This window comes from Rhinoraja longicauda, chromosome 24 (assembly GCF_053455715.1).
Source record: "Rhinoraja longicauda isolate Sanriku21f chromosome 24, sRhiLon1.1, whole genome shotgun sequence".
Taxonomy (NCBI): Eukaryota; Metazoa; Chordata; class Chondrichthyes; order Rajiformes; family Arhynchobatidae; genus Rhinoraja; species Rhinoraja longicauda.
Genome location: NC_135976.1, coordinates 1,953,335 through 1,960,847, shown reverse-complemented (window position 1 = coordinate 1,960,847; position 7,513 = coordinate 1,953,335).

The window sequence follows — 7,513 nt, the reverse complement described above, 5'->3', positions numbered from 1 at the left end:
TTTTTGTGTCTATCGTCGGTTTGAACCAGCATCTGCAGTTCCTTCCAACACGGATTCACTGTTGCTGGCAGTCCCATCAGCCACTCGCTCTGCCCTCCACACTGGCAAGGTGCATTTTGTTCTCTCTGTTCTCTCTGTCCCTCTATGTCCCTTTCCCCACTCTTGATCTCAAACAGTCATTCTGGTTATCTGGTTATCTGCAGTTTGGACTTCCTGAAACTCCAAAGATGTGCAGGTTTGTAGGTTGATTGGCTTTGTGAAATTGTAAGTTGTCTCTAGTGTGTGCAGGATAGTATTTGTGTGCGGGGATCGCTGGTTGGTGCGGTCTCGGTGGGCCGAAGAGCCTGTTTCTGCTCTGTATCTCTAAACTGAACTAAATTAAACTGAAGGAGAGTGTTTGGGTCGATGGGTCTGAAGAAAAGGTAAAAGAGATCTGACTGCTGACTTCAACCTGAACAAAGCACAAAGTTGTGGATGAACTCAACGGGTCAGGCAGCATCTGTGGAAATAATGGACAGGTGAATAATGGGCCGAGACGCTTCTTCAGCCTGATTGTGTTATGTCCCAGTGGAAATGGAAATGAGAGGCACTTGAAATGATCACGTCAAGAAGGAGAAAGAACAGTGGAGGCCAGTTCTCTAAATGCATTCAAGAGAGAGCTAGATAGAACTCTTAAGGATAGCGCAGTCAGCGGGTATGGGAGAAGGCAGGAATGGGGTACTGAATGAGAATGATCAGCCATGATCACATTGAATGGCGGTGCTGGCTCGAAGGGCCGAATGGCCTCCTCCTGCACCTATTGTCTATTGTCTTTTGTTAAGCGTGGCATGAATCATAAGGTCACAGGTGATAGGAGCAGAATTGGGCCATTTGGCCCATAGTGTCTACTCCACCATTCAACCATGGCTGATCTATCTCTCCCTCCTAACCCCATTCTCCTGCTTTTTCCCCATAACCTCTGATATCCATACTAATCAAGAATCTATCTATCTCTGTCTTAAAAATATCCATTGACTTAAGGGCCTGTGCCACTTAGGCAATTATAAGGCGACTGCGGGCATGATCGTGAGGAGTCTTCAATGAATCGTAGCGGGTCTCGGCGTGTCGCCGAAACATTTTCCAGATAGAAATTTCTCTGCGACAGCTGGCTTGTGGCCTGGTATCGTAGCTTATTGCGGGCGCTGTCTGTCGCACGCTGTCCCCAGGTTTGCTAGGTTGTCGCAGATGCATTTAGAAGCACGTCATATTAAATTAAGAAAAGGCATTTGAAGATACCAGAAGATAGTTTTGTTTAACCAATTTATTTACCGTCAGGACATTTGACAGGTAGATTGGAGGCGACAGTTTGACGGTCAGGTAAGCGTGGGAATTGTGCAATGTTTCCGAAGACGGTATAATCTCTTAGCCAGCTGCTGGTTTCACACAAAAAGTAACTTATATCGACCTGACTCGGCATTGTCATGGTCATTGTCGTGGTCATTGTCGTGGTCATTGTCGTAGGGTAAAAGAAAATTTCGGCGATCTGCTACGACTTTGACAGTCGCCGGCAGTCGCCTTAAAAATCGTATAACTGGGACAGGTCCTTATTAGCCTTCTGTGGCAAAGAATTCCACAGATTCACCACTCGCTGCCTGAAGAAATTCCTCCCCATCTCCTTCCTAAAAGAACATCCTTTAATTTTGAGGTTATGACCTCCGGTCACAAACTCTCCCACTAGTGGAAACATCCTCTCCACATCCACTCTATCCAAGCCAATCTTTCCTGTTTTCCACCGTCCTCTCCACATCTCCCAGCTGGTATCAGACGACTGGAATTTTAGTCATCTACGATTTTTTGGATAGTCATGAATAGAATTTCTAAAAGCTAAGGGATAATAATTCATCTGATCAAATAAGACTGATATAGTACGGACATTTGATACACTTGTATCATCAGACCACACATACACTGCCAGGAAATGGAGTTGTCGCAGTGAGGACAAATATTAAGTACAAATGCAGGCTCTTAAGAGAAGCTCATTGTGAGAAACCCTTCATTGATGGCATTAAATCCATGTCAGTGGATGTATTGGACACTGTTGGGCAGGAGGTACGAAAGCATGAAGTCACACATGCTAGGATGAGGAACAGCTACTGGCCATCAGGTTCTTGAACCGGCTTGCATAACTCTGTGTGTAGGAAGGAACTGCAGATGCTGGTTTAAACCGAAGATCGACACAAGTAGGTGGAGTAACTCAACGGGACAGGCAGCATCACTGGAGAGAAGGAATCGGTAATGTTTCAGGTCGAGTCTCGAACCAAAATGTCACCCATTCCTTCTCTCCAGAGATGCTGCCTGTCCTGCTGAGTTACTCCGCTTTTTGTGTCTATCTTCAGCATAGCCCTATCATGGCAATGGAAGGGTATGGACCAGCTCTTGAATTACATGGAGTTGCTTTCTAATTGCATTTTACACTAATGTCTTGGTCTTTTAGTCTGTTTAGTCTTTTTCTTTTCACTGTCTTGCAGAAGCTGTGTATCTGATGATTAATTTATGTGTTTGTCTGTTGTCTGAATCTACGCTAGGGGCTAGCGGAATTAAGGGATATGTGGAGAAGGAAGGCACGGGCTACTGATTGTGGATGATCACAATGAATGGTGGTGCTGGCTCGAAGGGCCAAATGGCCTCCTCCTGCACCTATTTTCTATGTTACGTGTCTGTGTTGCTGCTGCAAGCAAGATTTTCATTGTACCTGTACCTCACCACACTTGTGCATATGACAATAAACTTGACTTGTTCAAGTTTAGAAAAGGATCCTAGCAGGAATGACGGTGGAACAGCAACGGCAGGAATTTCTGGGCATAATCCAGAAGATGCAGGATCATTTCATTCCAAAGAGGAAGAAAGATTCTAAGGGGAGTAAGAGGCAACCGTGGCTGACAAGGGAAGTTAGAGATGGAATAAAACTAAAAGAAATATAGCATAGCAAAGAGTAGCGGGAAGCCAGAGGATTGGGCAACTTTCAAAGGACAACAGAAAGTAGCAAAAAGGGCAATACGGGCTGAAAAGATGAAGTGCGAGGGGAAGCTGGCCAAGAATATAAAGAAGTACAGTAAAAGCTTCTTTAGGTATGTTAAGAGAAAAAGATTAGTAAAGTCAAATGTGGGTCCCTTGAAGGCAGAAACGGGTGAAATTATTATGGGTAACAAGGAAATGGCGGAAGAGTTGAACAGGTACTTCGGATCTGTCTTCACTAAGGAAGACACAATCTCCCAAATGTATTAGTGGACTGAGATCTAGGGAGACAGAGGAATGGAAAGAAATTTGCATTAGGTGAGAAATAGTATTGGGTAGACTGATGGGACTGAAGGCTGATAAATCCCCAGGGCCTGGTGGTCTGCATCCCAGGGTAACCAAGGAGGTGGCGCTAGAAATTGTGGACGCATTGGTGATCATTTTCCAAAGTTCAATAGATTCAGGATCAGTTCCTGTGGATTGGAGGGTAGCTAATGTTATCCCACTTTTCAAGAGAAGAGCGAGAGAGAGAAAACAGGGAATTATAGACCAGTTAGCCTGACATCGGTGGGGGAAATGCTGGAGTCAATTATTAAAGAGGTAATAACGGTGCATTTGGATAGCAGTAAAAGGATTAGACCAAGTCAGCATGAATTTATGAAGGGGAAATTCTGCTTGACTAATCTTCTGGAATTTTTTGAGGATGTGACAAGTAAAATAGATGAAGTAGAGCTTCATCAAATGGATGACAAGCAAATGGATGTAGTGTATTTAGATTTTCAGAAAGCCTTTGATAAAGTCCCACATGGGAGGTTGGTGAGCAAAATTAGAGCACATGGTATTGAGGGTAGGATATTGACATGGATAGAGAATTGGTTGGCAGACTGGAAGCAAAGAGAGGGAATAAACGGGTCCTTTTCAGAATGGCAGGCAGTGGCGAGTGGAGTGGCGCAAGGCTCAGTACTGGGGCCGCAACTATTTACCATATATATTAATGATTTGGATGATGGAATTTGAAGTAACTCTAGAAAGTTTGCAGATGACACAAAGCTGGGTGACAGTGTGAACTGCTAAGAAGATGTTAGGAGGTTGCAGGGTGACTTGGACAGGTTGAGTGAGTGTGCAAATGCATGGTAGATGCTGTATAATGTAGATAAATGTGAGGTTATCCACTTTGGTGGCAAAGACAAGGAGGCAGATTATTATCTCAATGGTGTCCGATTAGGTAAAGGGGAAGTGCAACGAGACCTTGGTGTCCTTGTACACCAGTCACTGAAGGTAAGCTTGCAGGTAGAGCAGGCAGTGGAGAATGCTCTCATTGGCCTTCATAACGAGAGGATTTGGGTATAGGAGCAAAGAGGTCCTTCTGCAGTTGTATAGGGCCCTGGTGAGACCACATCTGCAGTATTGTGTGCAGTTTTCGTCTCCTAATTTGAGGAAGGACGTCCTTGCTATTGAGGCAGTGCAGCGTAGATTCACGAGGTTAAACCCTGGGATGGAGGGACTGTCATATGAGGAAAGATTGGAAAGACTGGGCTTGGATTTACTGGAGTTTAGAAGGATGAGAGGGGATCTTTTAGAGATGTATAAAATTATAAAAGGACTGGACAAACTAGATGCAGGAAAAATGTTCCCAATGTTGAGGGAGTCCAGAACCAGGGTCCACAGTCTAAGAATAAAGGAGAGGCCATTTAAAATTGAGATGAGAAGAAACATTGTCACCCAGAGAGTTGTGAATTTGTGGAATTCTCTGCCACAAAAGGCAGTGGAGGCCAATTCACTGGATGAATTTAAAAGAGAGTTAGATAGAGCTCTCAGGGCTAGTGGAATCAAGGGATATGGGGAGAAGGCAGGCACAGGTTACTGATTGTAGATGATAAGCCATGATCACAATGAATGGTGGTGCTGGCTCGAAGGGCCAAATGGCCTCCTCCTGCACCTATTTTCTATGTTTGTATGTTCGGTTTGATTATTAATTTGTTCATCAAAAGGTTCAGCTCTGGAAAAAAATGTGGGTGATTTTTTTTCCAAATATTGTTTGGAGTGTATTTAGGGGATTTATCAGCCTTCAGTCCCATCAGTCTACCCAATACTATTTCTCACCTAATGCAAATTTCTTTCCATTCCTCTGTCTCCCTAGATCTCAGTCCACTAATACATTTGGGAGATTGTGTCTTCCTTAGTGAAGACAGATCCGAAGTACCTGTTCAACTCTTCCGCCATTTCCTTGTTACCCATAATAATTTCACCCGTTTCTGCCTTCAAGGGACCCACATTTGACTTTACTAATCTTTTTCTCTTAACATACCTAAAGAAGCTTTTACTGTACTTCTTTATATTCTTGGCCAGCTTCCCCTCGCACTTCATCTTTTCAGCCCGTATTGCCCTTTTTGCTACTTTCTGTTGTCCTTTGAAAGTTGCCCAATCCTCTGGCTTCCCGCTACTCTTTGCTATGCTATATTTCTTTTAGTTTTATTCCATCTCTAACTTCCCTTGTCAGCCACGGTTGCCTCTTACTCCCCTTAGAATCTTTCTTCCTCTTTGGAATGAAATGATCCTGCATCTTCTGGATTATGCCCAGAAATTCCTGCCGTTGCTGTTCCACCGTCATTCCTGCTAGGATCCTTTTCTAAACTTGAACAAGTCAAGTTTATTGTCATATGCACAAGTGTGGTGAGGTACAGGTACAATGAAAATCTTGCTTGCAGCAGCAACACAGACACGTAACATAGAAAATAGGTGCAGGAGGAGGCCATTTGGCCCTTCGAGCCAGCACCACCATTCATTGTGATCATCCACAATCAGTAGCCCGTGCCTTCCTTCTCCACATATCCCTTAATTCCGCTAGCCCCTAGCGTAGATTCAGACAACAGACAAACACATAAATTAATCATCAGATACACAGCTTCTGCAAGACAGGATGTAACTAGGAAAATTGACAAGGGAGAGTCAGTGGATGTGGTGTACCTCGACTTTCAGAAAGCCTTCGACAAGGTCCCACATAGGAGATTAGTGGGCAAAATTAGGGCACATGGTATTGGGGGTAGGGTACTGACATGGATAGAAAATTGGTTAACAGACAGAAAGCAAAGAGTGGGGATAAATGGGTCCCTTTCGGAATGGCAGGCAGTGACCAGTGGGGTACCGCAAGGTTCGGTGCTGGGACCCCAGCTATTTACGATATACATTAATGACTTAGACGAAGGGATTAAAAGTACCATTAGCAAATTTGCAGATGATACTAAGTTGGGGGGTAGTGTGAATTGTGAGGAAGATGCAATAAGGCTGCAGGGTGACCTGGACAGGTTGTGTGAGTGGGCGGATACATGGCAGATGCAGTTTAATGTAGATAAGTGTGAGGTTATTCACTTTGGAAGTAAGAATAGAAAGGCAGATTATTATCTGAATGGTGTCAAGTTAGGAGGAGGGGGAGTTCAACGAGATCTGGGTGTCCTAGTGCATCAGTCAATGAAAGGAAGCATGCAGGTTCAGCAGGCAGTGAAGAAAGCCAATGGAATGTTGGCCTTCGTAACAAGAGGAGTTGAGTATAGGAGCAAAGAGGTCCTTCTACAGTTGTACCGGGCCCTGGTGAGACCGCACCTGGAGTACTGTGTGCAGTTTTGGTCTCCAAATTTGAGGAAGGATATTCTTGCTATGGAGGGCGTGCAGCGTAGGTTCACTAGATTAATTCCCGGAATGGCGGGACTGTCGTATGTTGAAAGGCTGGAGCGATTGGGCTTGTATACACTGGAATTTAGAAGGATGAGGGGGGATCTTATTGAAACATATAAGATAATTAGGGGATTGGACACATTAGAGGCAGATAACATGTTCCCAATGTTGGGGGAGTCCAGAACAAGGGGCCACAGTTTGAGAATAAGGGGTAGGCCATTTAGAACGGAGATGAGGAAGAACTTTTTCAGTCAGAGGGTGGTGAAGGTGTGGAATTCTCTGCCTCAGAAGGCAGTGGAGGCCAGTTCGTTGGATGCTTTCAAGAGAGAGCTGGATAGAGCTCTTGAGGATAGCGGAGTGAGGGGGTATGGGGAGAAGGCAGGAACGGGGTACTGATTGATAGTGATCAGCCATGATCGCATTGAATGGCGGTGCTGGCTCGAAGGGCTGAATGGCCTACTCCTGCACCTATTGTCTATTGTCTATTGTCTATTGAGTGCTATGGAGTGTTAACAGTTCAATGTTTGGCACTGAGCATCCCTGCCTTTGTTAGGTAGTATTTTAGCATTAGAGAAATACAAGCAGCTAAATGGGAGAGAGAAGTGTGGACATTTTCAGACCCAGTCTGAAGAAGGGTCTCGCCCCAAAACGTCACCTATTCCTTTTCTCCACAGATGCTGTCTGACCCGCTGAGTTACTCCAGCTTTTTGTGTCTGTCTTCTGTGGACATTTGGATGTTACATGACACACAGAAAAAGATGGAACGGAATGGTGTGAAGGTTTAAGGAACTAGATAGCCAATTCGTATCGTACTCCCTGTAGCTCCTAAACATTTACAAATTAAATT